Source organism: Schistocerca gregaria, chromosome 4, assembly GCF_023897955.1.
Source record: "Schistocerca gregaria isolate iqSchGreg1 chromosome 4, iqSchGreg1.2, whole genome shotgun sequence".
NCBI lineage: Eukaryota > Metazoa > Arthropoda > Insecta > Orthoptera > Acrididae > Schistocerca > Schistocerca gregaria.
The window spans coordinates 476,590,126-476,606,796 of NC_064923.1; positions in this window are offsets into that span (position 1 = coordinate 476,590,126).

A 16,671-nucleotide genomic window follows, 5' to 3' on the forward strand; every position below is an offset into this window, starting at 1 on the left:
ACGATATACCGTATTATTGCAGTTTGTTTATAGCATAGCAATACGAGCCCCTGACTACCAATTCATTCTGTGAAAACTGAACGTCAACAGCACTTTCCATTTTCGAGATATTTACGGTGTAAGTTTTAGGTACTTCAAATGGCTCTGAGCATTATGGGACTTAACATCTGAGGTCATCAGTCCCCTACAACTTAGAACTACTCAAACCTAACTAACCTAAGGACTTCACACACATCCCCTTTTTTAGGTGATTCACTTGTATTTGTCATGTGCTCATACAATTTGTACATGACACCCAATGTTGTTACTGTAGTAATATTATTATGAACAGAAGTTTGAGTTATAATTAAAGCATTTGCATGCATTTACACTGAAGCGCCAAAGAAACTGGTATAGTCATGTGTATTCAAACGCAGAGATACATAAACAGGCAGAATACGGCGCTGCGGTCGGCAACGGCTGTATAAAACAACAGGTGTCTGAGCATTGTTAGGTCGGTTACTGCTGCTACAATGACCGGTTATCAAGATTTAAGTGAGTTTGAAGGTGGTGCTATTGTCGTCGCACGAGCGATGTCACACAGCATCTCCGACGTAGCGATTAAGTCGGGATATCCTCGCACGACTATTTCACAAGTGTACTGTGAATATCAGGAATCTAGCAAAACATAAAATCTCCGAGATCGCTGGGGCCGAAAAAGACCCTGCAAGAACGGGACCAACGACGACTGAACAGAATCGTTCAACGTGACAGGAGTACAACCTTTCCACAAATTGTTGCAAATTTGAACGCTGATGCAGTCAGCGCGTGAACCATTCGACTGGGCCCGTCAACACCGACATAGGAGTATTGATGTTTGGAAACATGTTGCCTGGTCGGACGAGTCTCGATTCAAACTGTATGGAGCGGATGGATGTGTACCGGTATGGAGATAACCTCATGAATCTATGGACCCTGAATGTCAGTAGGGAACATTTCAAGCTGGTGGAGGTTCTGTAATGGTGTGGGGCGTGTGAGTTAGAATGATATTGGACCCCTGATACGTCTATATACGACTCTAACAGGTGACACGTACATATGCATCCTGTCTCTTCACCTGCATCCAATCATGTGCATGGTGCATTTCGACGGACTTGGACAATTGCAGCAGAACAATGCGACACCCCACATTCCCAGGAAGACTCTTCTCAATTTAAACACTTCCTCTAGCCACCAAACTCTCCAGGCATGAACATTATTGAGCATATCTGGGATGCCATGCAACGTGCTGTTCAGAGGAGGTCTCCACCCCCTCGTACTCTACGGATTTATGGACAGCTCTGCAGGATTCATGGTGTCAGTTCCCTCCAGCACTACTTCAGACATTATAATTACATTACTAACTTCAGCTGCTAAAGGACGTTGATATACATCAACGGGGACAGGTGAAAATGTGTGCCCTGACCGGGACTCGAACCCCGGATCTCCTGCTAACATGACAGACGCTTTCTCCATCTGAGCAACCGAGGGCACAGAGGATAGCGTGACTGCGGGGACTATCTCGCCCACGTCCCCCACGAAACCCACATTCTCACCTTGTATGTCCACACACTACATTCGTAGTGTCCCACCCCCACACACTCATTACTCGTGGAAGACATTCTTACGAAGTCACGTAAGGGTTCGGGGAATATGTGTGCATCTGTAGAGAAAAAGAAGATCATGACCGGTGTTGCCTGATCTATATACTTATATGGATATGGTGTCTGTTGTTTCGGACATGTCCGAAAGAACAGACACCATGAAACTTCCTGGCAGATTAAAACTGTGTGCCTGACCGAGACTCGAACTCGGGACCTTTGCCTTTCGCGGGCAAGTGCTCTACTGGCAGAAGTAAAGTTGTGATGACGGGGCGTGAGTCGTGTTTGGGTAGCTCAGTTTGTAGAGCACTACTAGCCCGCGAAAGGCAAAGATCCCGAGTTCGAGTCTCGGTCAGGCACACAGTTTTAATCTGCCAGGAAGTTTCATATCAGTGCACACTCCGCTGCAGAGTGAAAATCTCATTCTGGTAACAGACACCATATCCATATAAGTATATACTTCAGACATTAGTCGAGTCCACGCCACGTCGTGTTGCGGCACTTCTACGTGCTCGCGGGGGCCTTATGCGATATTAGGCAGGTGTGCGAAATTCCATGGCTCTTCAGTACAACTTTAATCTGAGTTTTCTCAGTTTACATTGCAAAGGAGTCAGTCGGTTTGGCCCCTGAATGGCGTTGCCTCGACGCAAGTGGTGATTATTAATTTAATAATCAGAGCAACCACTTTCAGTTGACGCTGACCCGAACTGACAGGCCGCTGGAGAGTGGAAGCGGAAGGTGGGAGGAGCTGTTGTCGGCCGGGCAGTTCTCGGGCCGGCAGGCAGCTGCGGGCGCGGTGACAGGTGTCACGGCGCGCGGGCAGCCATGCAAGAAGCCGCGCCGCCCGGCTCTCAGGGTCGGCGGGGCTCAGCCTTCGCTCGGAAAGGCCGCACTCCGCGAGGCGCCATCCGACACCTGACAGGCGCCGCCGTCTCTCCCGCCGGGACGGGTCTTTCCACGAGGCAGCGACCGTGCCGGCGGCACTGCTCCCGTGCATAAACGTCCAGCTCTAACGGCATCTACGTCTACATCGTACTCTGCAAGCCACCTGATGGTGTGTCTCGGAGCGTTTTTTTGTACCGCTTGTAAGATGGCAAGAACTATGCCCCTTACATGAAGTCATTAAACATCACCTAACTCATGTTGAGCGAACAGTAGGGCTGAACAAAAATGACTGACAAGGCACAATGCATCTTGTAGAGGGTATAGCGTGGACGTATTGGAATAATTAATGATGGGTGATGGTTTTAAAGTAATTCACACGACATGAAACCTTTGTGGAAACGCATCGATTTACTGGAGGCTACTTTATTCCAGGGAAGTATTCGAGTTGACCGTGGCCGACTGTGGAGCGCCGATGGGAAGCTACAATAGGCAGCTTAGGGCGGCTCAAGCTCTCAGAAAGCTGTAATGGGGCGCGGCCTCCAGCTGCCTTAAGATGAGTGACAGTGAGTGGGTGGTTAACCCCATGTTGGTGTACCGGGAAGCAGACGGAGAACTTGTACGCCTGTTGATAAATGTCCGTTGTCCCGTTTTCAGTGAAACATCCGAGTAAGCCGCGTCAAAGCTACGGTGGAGCGGTCAAACGAGGCCAAAATATGCGTGTTCGTGATTATAGCAACTTCACGCTGAATTCACGGTCTGCACAGCCTGAAGTAAATAGGGTGAAGAGCGACAGAATGAAATACGCCGGCCTCCGATGGGAACGTAGGACCGAGGAATTTGAAGTACTCTCATGGGAGACAGAATTCCGGAAAAATTGGTGTTTTGTGCAGACACTAACCTTGATGGGTGGCCTGGGAGGAGCTAAAAAGCAGAAGTTGAGAGGAAGGGATATTTTGTGGGAATTTGTTCACTTCTCAGAGCAGGCATTGGTCGGCGCTGGGAAGCGACGCATAATTAACGCGCCTTCGCTGCAATTGGCGTAAGTGATTTTGCTGGAGGGGTCTTGTGCACGCTCCTTCATATCCTCCATTTTGCCTAAACAATTGGTTGCAGCTCCACTACGGCCACCTGGCGTATCAAATTTGCACACCACAAAGTTGTTGAGTTGCTCTGTCTGCCCCTTCAGGATGCACACGTCCATCATCTGAAATGAGAAACATATAGGATATTAAAATGTTGGTGTCTCATTGTGGACACCCTTTGATTTCCGGCTGTTCCTAGAAAGTGCTCTTTCGAGTTGGGTTGGGTTTTTTGTGGTAAGAGACCAAACAGCGACGTTATCGGTCTCATCAGATTAGTGAAGGACGGGGAAGGAAGTCGGCTGTGCCCTTTGGAAGGAACCATGCCGGCATTTGCCTGTAGCGATTTAGGGAAATCACGGAAAACCTAAACCAGGATGGCCGGACGAGGGATTGAACCGTCGTCCTCCCGAATGCGAGTCTAGTGTGCTAACCACTGCGCCACCTCGCTCGGTGCTCTTTCGAAATTTCGCTAGTACACCCCTCCGTGATGCACAATGCCTCTCTTTTAACGTGTACCAATGGAGTTTGTTGAGAAAAACCGTAACGGTCTCGCACTATCTAAACAATCCCGTGACGAAACGCGCCGCTTTTCCTTGGATCTTCTCCATCTTTTCTATCAGTACCACGTGGTATGGATCCGAGACAGATGCACAGCACCCAAGAATTGCTCGAACAAGCGCCTTATAAGCCACTTCCTTTACGGATGAGTTACATTTCCTTAAGAGTCTTCCTATGAATCTAAGTCTGGTATCTGCTTTTCCCACTATTTTTTATGTGGTCATTCCACTTATGGTCGCTCTGGATAGTTACTTCTAGATATTTTACGCATGTACAGTTTCCAGCGGTTTGTATCGGCATTATAACTTTACAGTAATGGATTTCTTTTCCTCTGTATGCGCAGTATGTTACATTAATTGGTGTTCAGGGTTAACTGGCCGTGCCTGCACCATTCATCACTTCTCTGGAGGTCATTCTGCAAATCGTTACTATCTTCTGGCGTTACTACTTTGTTATAGACAACTGCACAACTGTCTGTCGACGTGCAGAGTGAGGCGCCGAGCTTCTTCACCTGATATTGCTTTTGTCACTTCAAGGCCATGTGTAATTTCGTTTCACCTAGATGAACAATTATTAGGGGTTGATGGAACAAACAAAACCTCGTTCTCGCAAAAGATGTGGTATACCTGCGAGGTATGATTGTGTATGTCACATATCTGCGATACCAGACATTTGAGAAATTGACACAGAACTTTATCTAATAAAAGTTTTTTAACATTTTGAGGACAGGCCCATAACATTTACAAGACTAAAAATTTGAAACACATGGCGAATTGCAAATTAAATAAACATGTACAGGGTGTTCGGTGCATAAGGGCAGACATTTTTATCAGTACCTGAGGGCAGTATACTTAAGAACATTACATAAGTATTTTGCTCATTTGCAGGCGAATAGTTATACTCAGTGCATGATATGTAAAAAGAAGAAATTAAAAAAAATGAAAGAAGGAGATTCCAGTACTGCGACCTTTCGGGAGCGGTGATGGAGGGGGGGGGGGGTGAAGTTTAAACTTCTGAAATACTTAAAACTCTATTACAAGGTTTTTCTGCGCATTTTAAAATACAACATTATTACTGATAAAAAATAAAGTTCTATTGTACCACTTCTCAAAATCTCAGGTTTGTTTTCGTCAGAGGTACCTGTACACTCACAGATCAAGCACTGGTTATTAGCAAAAATATATATTTAGGTTTTTTAGTACCTCCACTAGCAAGAACAAGCCAATAATGCTCTCTTTCCCCAGGGCAGCAGGTCAGCTGTTGAAGTGTGAATGGCGTTGACACAAAACAGGCAGTCTATAACGACTGGCATAGTCCACTTAATGGTGTAGTTACGACCGTGCGGAAAACATCAGGTAGTAAATTATGTTACATATTTGCGGAAGGCTGTTAGACGCAGAGAACAAAAGCAACTAACACATTGAAGTGGGTACATGTCAACGTACCGGTTTCCACAGTATTTGCACTTATACCCCTCGGGAAGAACAGTTTCGATTCCGTAGAAATGTTGGAACACGTGGGCCAATCCTGACCCAACGACTTATCTTAGAAGGTAGATGAAGGAAAGGCAAACCTGCGCTTCTAGCATTTGTAGACCTACAGGAAGCTTTTGAGAATGTTGACTGAAATACTCTCTTTCAAATTCTGAAGGTGGCAGGGGTCAAATACAGGAACCGAAAGGCTGTTTACAATTTGTGCAAAAACCAGACGGCAGTTATAACAGTCGAGGGGCATGAAAGGGAAGCAATGATTGGGAAGGGAGTGAGACAGGGTTCTAGCCTACCTCCGATGTAATTCAATCGGTATATTGAGCAGGCGGAAAAGGAAACAAAAGAAAACTTTGGAGTACGAATTAAAATCCATGGAGAAGAAATAAAAACCTTGAGGTTTGCCCGCGACACAGTAATTTTGTCATAGACAGCAAAGGACTTGGAAGAGCAGATGAACGGAATGGACTGTGTCTTGAAAGGAGGATATAAGATGAACATCAACAAAAGCTAAAACGAGGATAATGGAATATAGTCGAATTAAATCAGGTGATGCTGAGGGAATTAGATTAGGAAATGACACATTTACGGTAGCAAATGAGTTTGGCTATTTGGGGAGCAAAATAATTGATGATGGTCGAGGTAAGGAGGATATAAAATGTAGATTGGCAATGGCAAGGAAAGCGTTTCTGAAGAAGAGAAATTTGTTAACATCGAGTATAGATTTAAGTGTCAGTAAGTCTTTTCTGAAAGTACTTGTACGGATAGTAACCAGGAATGGAAGTGAAACATGGACAATAAATAGTTTAGACAAGAAGAGAATAGAAGCTTTCGAAATGTGGTGCTACAGAAAAATGGTGAAGATTAGATGGGTGGATCACGTAACTAATGAGGAGGTATTGAATAGAATTGGTGAGAAGAGGAATTTGTGTCACGACTTGACTAGAAGAAGGTATCAGTTGACAGGACACGTTCTGAGGCTTCAAGGGATCATCAATTTAGTATTGGAGGGCACAGCGGAGGGTAAAATTCGTTGAGGGAGACCAAGGCATGAATACACTAAACAGATTCAGAAGGATGTAGGTTGCAGTAATTACTCGGAAATTAATAAGCCAGCACAGGATAGAGTAGCATGGAGAGCTGCATCAAACCAGTCTCTGGACTGAAGGCCACAACAATAATAACAACAAACCCTAACAAAAATGGTTCAAATGGCTCTGAGCACTATGGGACTTAACATCTAAGCTCATCAGTCCCCTAGAACTTAGAACTACTTAAACCTAACTAACCTAAGTACATCCATGTCCGAGGCAGGATTCGAACCTGCGACCGTAGCGGTCGCGCGATTCCAGACTGTAGCGCCTAGAGCCGCTCGGCGACTCCAGCCGGCACAAACCCTAACACCCTGTGTAATACAATATAGTATTGCTCATGAAATTCTCTGAAGCAGCGTATTGTCTTGTTTAGACACAGACGTCCGTTACACATAATGGACATGAATACTGTCTGTCCTTTATAATTGGGTCTTTTACGGCTTTGCCTTGAGTCTGAAACCCGAGGCTACTGATATACTGCCTCCATTTGGGTTGACCTGTGTGGAACAGGTTTTGTAAGTCATTGATGCTTCTTGGGTAGTAGTTCTGCCTCTATACTGGCTGAATTCCTGTTTCTCTTTTTATTTGTTATCTCCTTTTCCCTGCTTGCAGTTTGTACGCTGGCTTTGAAATCTCTGCTTGCATTTCGTGAGGAATAAAACAACGGAGATCCAAAGCTACGGAATATCAGAAGTTCATTAGCATTTCCACGCCGCAACAGAAGTTATATATAACTAGCCTAAACAGCGTTGAGATCGAATATTCATATGAATTGTTGGAAACTTGTAATAAATTAAAGTACATATATAAGACACATAATTGCTCATTGAAGTAATGTTGTGCTACAAATAAACGGAAATATTTGCTTTCGCTTCGTCTGATTTCATCTCTTGCATGCGCCCACCAAGGTACACGAAAGACTGATATGAGTTCTTTTACACAGACAATATTTTCGAATTCACTTGCACTTGCAACTAGTTTGTTACTTCAGATGTGATTTGCGTCATATCACAGATACTGTAGAACAACCAAATGATTTTAAGAATTGCAGTTACCTCTGTATCAAGCACTAATGGTTTAAGCAATGACGATAACTTCTTTCGTGTGTGTGTGTGTGTGTGTGTGTGTGTGTGTGTGTGTGTGTGTGTGTGTGTGTGTCGTGAACCAAGAAGGTTATTGAGACGCCCTTACACAGAAAAAATGAAGCCTGCCTCTTTCTTGTTGGTCAGTCTGAGTCAAGTGTTCCTGTTGCATTGCTGCTCTTTGATCTCACTTAAAACTGAAATGGAACGTTCCGCTGTTTTTCCCTTATGTACACCATGCTCGGAGAGGCAGAATAGGGGTTACAAAATTAAGTTTTCAACTGTCTGATGATGAGTATTCATCCATGAAGGAATATTGTTTCAAAGCACATATTCAGAATTGCCTGTCACTTCAACGCATTAACGCTAAGAGGGTATATGTAACAAAGATGGCCAAAGATGGCGGACAAGTTCAACCGACGCAAGTATTTGGTATAGATAACACCATCTCCCCTTTATTCTAACCTTCTTGTCGTGAACAAAGGCGAGAACAGCAAACGGCTTAGACGTACCCGAAACACTCACAAGGGTAGGCCTCAGACACGGCCAACCGATTCGGCTCAAATTTGGCAGGTCGCTTGTGTACAACCTAAAACGAAGGACTCTAACATATTTTGGGTCAACACCCCCGCGTTTTTGAGAAAATCACCCCTAAAGGTTATGACGAGCAATCGACTCAAAATTGGAGGGATCGATAGACAATTGTAAATAGAGCATTTTTCATCGTCAGGTATGGGGTCCGCAAATGCATACTTTTCCAGAAATCGAGGAAAGAAACTTTTACAACTGGCCCTTCTGTACCCCCATTGGAAACGCATATCGCCGATAGCACCGATAGTGCAACGGCCACGGTAACTGGCTGGGATTCGGAAACGTAGCGGATGTTATTCTTTTCGTTTGTATTTTCCATATCTCAATTGATAGGGATAGGAGGGTTAATAAGGTAAGTAAATCTATAAGTAATAATAATAATAAGGTAGGCAAACTAATTTCCCAAATGCCGTGAGTTAGTAAAGTATTAAACTTTTAAGCCTTGTCTCATGAAAACAACTCCGAATAAGAGTGCTGCCAATTCCTGACAAGGGATCACAGATAGCCAACGGCACGACGATTGTTTACAGCGAGGCACGGGACAGAATGCACGCGGGGAAACTTATGCCTCTTCGTCATATCATAGCTTTGAACCTGGAACAGTAAAGGTGTCCAGCACGAGCCTTATAGAAATCAATCGGAAAGAGTTGTTTTCCGTCAGGCTGCCGTGAACCTCGCCGATACATTTAGTGATTTTTCCATCGTTAATGCGCCGAATTAAATACATTTTGTGAATGAATACAGTCTTCTTCCGTAAGTAACATATGACGAGTCAAGTATGTAGTTTGTAGTAATTAGCACGCCTGTTTATGCCGTAGTAACTAGTTATTGTTTGTTGTTTCATATCTTTCAGGTGCATAATCTGAATAATGGAGGATGTACACCCTTCGACTAGCACTGTAATATATAGTTGGAAGCCTGTCACAGACGATGGCAAGCGGGAAGTTACCGACGTTGTGTTTTGGTTTGTAAAAGTATTGTAAGACAGATGCATTATTAATGCACTACCGGAAGCAGGCTGTACTGTTTCTCGGCGTTCCAGATTGATAGGAGCGGCTATCGTCGAGCGATTTTTGGAGTTGACTTTTGTTGGTACTGAAATACTATACCATGAAGACGAAGCAGAAGATTCAGTGGAAGATATCCCGACTAGTGAATCGCAGAACGGTCATAACACTTTGCAAATCTCCACGTCACTAGGAATATATGCTTCATCTGTTTCCGATGAGTATTACGGAGCGGTTACTGAACGACTGAACTACGGCGCTATACCCCTTGAAGTAAAAGTAAAGGCGATAGCGCGAGCTAGGAATCATCCAAATTGGAACTTACAAACACTGTAAAAGAATAGAGCAACAACAGCCCCAAAAAGGAAGAAGGACTTTAAATTGTGGGAAAGTAATATCGTTAAAGGAGGGACAAGCTACGGCAAATACCAGGCGATAAATAAGTGGACATACGACCAGTTTGTCGAATCTCGTTGTAACGAGAATGTAACAATGAGAATACTTCAGGGGTGGACTGCAGGTGCAGCGCTTCAATATACGGCCAACAAGGATTTTACGTTTGCTGCGTCATTATCTTTGGCAAGAAATTTCAAATCGGAGTACAAAATTCGTCAACGGCACGTCACTAAATACGTCTCTCATAAGGAGGTACAAAATATAGAAGATATACAGAAAGTGGCGGCTCTTTTCAGCACGCAAACGGCGTCACTTATGACCGATTTTAATCGTGATTACGTGATCTACACCGATCAAACAGGATGCGAGTATCGGGTGAACATTCGACTCACGTTATCGCATAAGGGAGAAAAACGAACCCTTGTCGCAGTTGGTAGTAAAAACAAACTAACACATTCGTACACGGCGCAATATTGCCATCACAGCCTCTAGAAAAGTGTTGCCTAAGGCTTTCCTGCGTGTACAAGAAACGAATGCTACATTTGGTCCTCGGGTTATAGAAGAGGTCAGTCATTTAACCGACTCGTTGAAAAATGTTTACATTATCTGCTCCAAATCCGGGACACTGACGAATGAGATTTACAGAACATTTCTTGAGAATGTTTTAAAATCATACGTTTCTGATAACAAGTTTTGTCTAATATTGGATTCGTAGAGTGGAAAAATTAATATTACAATGTATGACACAGTATTTAAAGATGGCGAGGGTCAGCCGACGTGCACAGTAAAAGTAATATCGCCAAATTGCACACCTGTGTGCCAGCCGTGTGATGTTTATTTCTATCGCCAGGTTAAAAACTTTATTGCCAGGCTTCAGAATTGCAGTGTGCTTCTGGAAACCCAGCGGGAATTGCACAACCGCACGGATGCAATAACTATTCACAGTATAATTCATAACCAACTTTCAGTACCGATTTTTCAGGCAATGATGCCGTATGTGTGGTACGCATCAAAATTAATTCCCGAAAAAGACCAATTTTTAAATGTAAACCAAGTGTGTTTTCCGCCGACACTTCGGAAGGAACAGTTTAGCTGTCGAAAGATTGCATTCATTAGATGTTCTTGGTGCCGTGAGTATATTTGTTTCGAATGGTTATATGACAAGTACCATCCATCTAGTTGTTCGAAGAAAAATGAGGACACGTAACAATGACTGGAAGAGCCATTGTAAAGTGACCTGGAGTAAAATTTTAGTTGTTTACCATCCCTAGAGGATTGAGAAATTTATTTGCCTACCTTATTATTATCATTCCTTATTGATTTACTTGCGTTATTAACCCTCCTATCCTTTTTAATTGAGATATGGAAAAATAAAAGGAAAATAAGAACATCCACGAGGTTTCTTCGAGATTCGAACCCGGTTTCTACAATTCTCAGCCAGTTACCTTGGCCTTTGCGCTATCGGTGCTAACGGCGATCTGCGTTTACCATGGGGTTAGAGAAGTAACAGATGTAAAAGTTTCTTTGCTCGATTTCTGGAAAAGTATGCGTTTGCGGACCCCATACCTGATGATGAAAAATGTTCTATTTACAATTCTCTATTAATCCCGCCAATTTTGAGTCGACTGTTCGTCATAACCTTTAGGGGTGACTTTCTCAAAAACGCGGGGGTGTTGACCCAAAATATCTTAGAGTCCTTCGTTTCAGGTTGTACACAAGCGACCTGCCAAATTTGAGCCGAATCGGTTGGCCGTGTCTGAGTCCTTTCCCTTGTCAGAAGACAGAAGTACATGTTGCAGGTGTTGATAGCTTCGTTTAGAATCTACAGCTACCGTCACTGACACTCAGAATTAACTTTTCATTTATTATCGTCACTTTGGTATGATGTGAATTCTGGATTTATGCCTGAAGGTGTTAACAACGGTGATACAGGCATCAGTTTTTTCAGAAGGCGTATGAGTTTCTTTTTTTTTTTTTTCAGCCACAACAGCAGATCGTGACTGCACAAATTTTGTGACATAACTCCGCTATTCTGGAAGCAATAAAGACGATAATTCCATAAAAAGGATGGTTTCTGCATCTCTGCTCTTAAAAAAGTTTCGCGAGTGCAGTGCTGTTTGCCGGCCTTTGTGGCCGAATGGTTCTTGGCGCTACAGTCCGGAATCTCGCGACTGGTACGGTCGCAGGTTCGAATCCTGCGTCGGGAATGGCTGTGTGTGATGTCCTTAGGTTAGTTAGGTTTAAGTAGTTCTAAGTTCTACGGGACTGATGATCTCAGATGTTAAGTCCCACAGTGCTCTGAGTCATTTGACGCAGTGCAGTTTGTTTCATGAGCTCTCGGTTAATGTTCGTCTATATGATAACAGATAAGAAATGTCTGTGGCGGGTCAAACGTAATTTGAGGTGAAAGAAAAAAAGCGCCTGAGTCTTTATAAGCAAAGAGGATTAATTACAATAAGTAAATTCAAGCGTTTAAGCTGCTGCACAGTTAGACACTTGGTCTCGAAAAATCTTTCATGCGTCTGAAACCAGTCATACAATCACACATGGAATCGAGTACGACACATTTTCTTCAATTTTTTTTTAATTTATGTGAAAATTTGATACTCGTAATATATTTCAGATTTCGCTTCACAGTCTTCCGAAATTTAAGTACGAGATTAATCTCTCCAAGGCTGTGTATATGCTCAGAAGAGTTTCTGTTTATACCATCACTCACCAGTTTCGGCTATAGAGACGTTTTCGCGTGGGCTTGACTACAAAAAACCTGCAATGCTAGTTGCATGACACTGTATTATTTCTGGCTTTAGGAGCTATCACATTTAGCTCCAAGCGTCTCTCTTCAGAGTAGCTGAGATTGGAGCATGAAGCAGATGATGTAATAAGTAGTGTGAGGTACCAGTAGCAAATGCTATGGTCGGTACCTCTTCCGTGGGCAAGATCGCCAGAATTATGGCCCATCACCGCTGTCTTTGGAGGCAGCGCGCAAAGCGCTAATTTTCTACCACTGATATTATAAAAACTATGCATTAAATTGGCTTGACGTTCAGTTATAGGCATCTGTAAATAGCAGGCTATCGCCCACTTACTTCAGAAGTGATAATAAGAACAGAGCTAAGAGCAAATGTTAAACGAGAAGGCAGGCTAGGCACTTCTTGCATCTTCGTGTTCCACTTAAACTGCGAGCCCAAGCGAAGTGGTTTGCGCTGCCTAATCACTCTGGAACGAACAGTCAGGAGACACAGACGCGTTTTCCCCTGTGATCGCTTTTGTTTCAATTCTATGAAGATATGTTAAGTTTAGGACAGCCAAAAGAATAAGTACATGTGTAATTAATTACCGGTATTTAGAACTTGTGAAATGAAATTATTAATAACGAGTGGCATCCCAAAAAAAGAAAACGTCAATCATTTAAGCAGCGTCAGTTCGTTACAGCCTCAAGGCAACAGATCTACGACCTGCGTTCTTTTTCTGCGCAGAGGAAATGTATGGAAGGTTGTGGGTTAATGACTTTAACAGAAACCTCATGCATTTCACTCAGAGCAGTGGAAGCAGCTAGGCACCTATTCTGTACTGTGGTCTCGGTATAAATGGGAGCAGTGACACGTAATCTGTGGTAACACAGAGGAGGTAGATATTTGGAAAGACGTACAAAGTCTTTCACAAAGCAAAAATCTTCTAATATCGAAACCTCAGGCAAGTATTACCATACTTAATGACCGACGCTCTCGTTATATAAGGTGTCGCACTTTTAGATGTGACAGCGAGTAACCTGAGCAAAAAAAAGAACGACGGTTCAGTAAAAAACCTGAGAGGCAAGTTTTAACTCATCGCTCATACACCAATAATGCAAGCCAGCTACAAAACCAGTTACATTGGGAAAGATTCCAACATTGAATCACCGAACGAGAAAATTTGGCCAGTGGGGGAAAAACAAAAACAAACAATGCCTATATACGAGAATGGTAACACGATTAATCCATAAAAATACACAAAAAATTCCAAAGCAAAAAAAGGCATGTAGTATTGTGTCACTACAATATCAACGATTCACAATTAGAATCACTCAGCTTATACGAATACCTGCGTATGACACTAGGGATTTAAAACTGAATGTAAAAAAAGGTTCAGTCAAAGGCAAGGTAAGTGGCAGATTTCACTTCGTTGACAAGATTCTGGAAACGAAGAAAAGGTCTGCAAAGGAGACTGCTTACCAATCACTTGTGCGTCCCCCATCTCACAATATTGCTCAGGTGTGTGGGACTTACACCAACTGGGACTAAAAGCAGATACTGAAAGTATGCAAAGAAGAATGGCACGAATGGTCACACGTCGGTATGACTGACGGCAGATTGCCACGGAAACGTTTGAAAATGTGAACTGGTAGAGTATTGAAGATAGAAGATATGTTTGAAACGTCCCCTTAGAAAAATTATACATGACATCCCTACAAAAGAATGGCCCTGACTAACATTAACCTATATCTTTCACATATCACTTACCTCACCAAAAATCTTCCTTGCTCGAACTACTGCAATACAGCGGGCGCCACTACTGCCAGCTAACTAAAAGATTCAAACTACGGAAAGCGCTAACTACTGATAGGCATAGTTAGCAAATGAAAGATTTTGATAGAGAACAAACAATGTATTTACCTCAATAGTGTTCAAAAATCATAATGTATATTGCAGTTCATGACATCCAGTCTTACTTCTCCATCTCTCTCCCCACATCCACTACCGCTGGCGGCTCACCTCCAACTACGCAACGCTACGCGCTGTTAACATCGAGCTGCTCAAAACTACAATGGCAAGTATTACAACAATGCCAACCAGCCACTGACTGAACACAGCACAGCTAGTGATTTTCATACAGAGCGCTACGTGGCGGTGGCGTCACCAATATAAGAACCTAAACAGCCTACTTACATGTTCAAGAAGTAGTGGTAATTTTCATTTTTCGGAAATAATTTTATTTATTCTTCTAGATCAACGTTGTCCCATTAGACATTAGACACTTATGTTAATGCTTCTTCCAATGCCCGAAACACTTCTGGAACTCGATCTTTGAGACAGCACTTAGCCCTTTCAGCGATGCACTTTTAATCTCATTTTGGCTTGTAAAATGTTGACCCTTTAAAGTTCTCTTTATTTTTGAAATCAGAAAAAAGTCCCACGGTGCCATATCTGGCGAATATAGAACCTTTGCATCATTGCCGTCTTGTTTTTCGCTAAAACTCCACGAATAAGAAATGATGTGTTAACAGGCGAATACCTGTGATGAGAAAGCCATGAATTGTTTCGTCACATACTGGGGCGTTTTCCTCGGATTGCATTGCGCAAATAGCGTTGAATTTGTAGTTAGTGCTCATTACTGATCGTCCGACCTTGACATGAACTCATTATGTTCTATACCGTTTAAAACGAGAAAGCTGATGACCTCGCCGCTGGGAGCCTTAAGATCCATATATACACTGACGCACACTGTTAAAATCAATAAAAACCGTGAGCCAAGCTTCAATGTCGACCGCACGCGCCGATCTTTCTTCGTTCTTAGTGGTCCAGAGCCCCCCACTGGAATGATTAAGCTTTAGTTTCGACATCATACCCATACTCCCATGTTTCGTTAGCTGTTATTACACATTGCAGTAGTTCTGCATCGTTGTTTACTGCATTCTGCGAACCATCGTGTTAGTGCACGACAGAGAGTACTTAGCATAGTACGACATGCTAGAATTTCTTCGTGTTGCTGTCGAGTATGGAGAGCTTTTTGCTTGAAATTCAACCCCTTTGACATAAATTTTGGTATCACACGTTTGAAGCTTACAGAAGAATGCTGAAGATTTGATGGGTAGATCACATAACTAATGAGAAAGTATTGAATAGGATTGGGGAGAAGTTTGTGGCACAACTTCACCAGAAGAAGGGATCGGTTGGTAGGACATGTTCTGAGGCATCGAGGGATCACCAATTTAGTATTGGAGGGCAGCGTGGAAGGTAAAAATTGTAGAGGGAGACCAAGAGATGAATACACTAAGCAGATTCAGAAGGATGTAGGTTGCAGTAGGTACTGGGAGATGAAGAAGCTTGCACAGGATAGAGTAGCATGGAGAGATGCATCAAACCAGTCTCAGGGCTGAAGACAACAACAACAACAACAACAACACGTTTGAAGCCCAAAACATACGGAAATATTTCTAGGTATGAGGCAACTGATATGCCAACATAATCAGAAACCTCTCTGCTTCCGATTTGACGATCGTTCACCATCATTTCTTTCACTTTTTCCATGATTTCATCGGTTGTTGCTGTGCTGGGGCGTTTAGAAAGTTCATGTTCAACTTCTTCATGGCTATCTTGGAAACGCTTGTACCATTCGTAAATCCTGTTTTTAATCATAGTAGACGCACCAAAAGCTATGTTCAAAATTTCTAGAACTGTGTTACATTTTAAACCATTTTAAAACAACATTTAATGGCAATTCTCAGATCTGTTTTTAAAACACATCATTTTTTGCCACTCGTAACGAAACACATGTAACGCTCTGCACAACTGACGACAAATTAAATTTCCAATATGGCTACCGGTGTACAATATCGTTTCCGACATGTCTACCAGCACAACGAAAAATCGAGCGAATCGGACAAATACAATCTGTGAAAGTACAAAATTCCCGATACATGTTGAACACATCTCTTAAATACAAATTATACCGCGAAAGCCTACTTACAAAAGTCCAACAACTAATACCTACTGAAGAATCTAGAGATACTCTTCTGCCAGTAGGGACCGTTGTCGTAAGAAGCGTTAAGACATAATTAAACCAATTACAGAACGCACAGAGGAATTTAGATATTATTCCTGGCTCCAT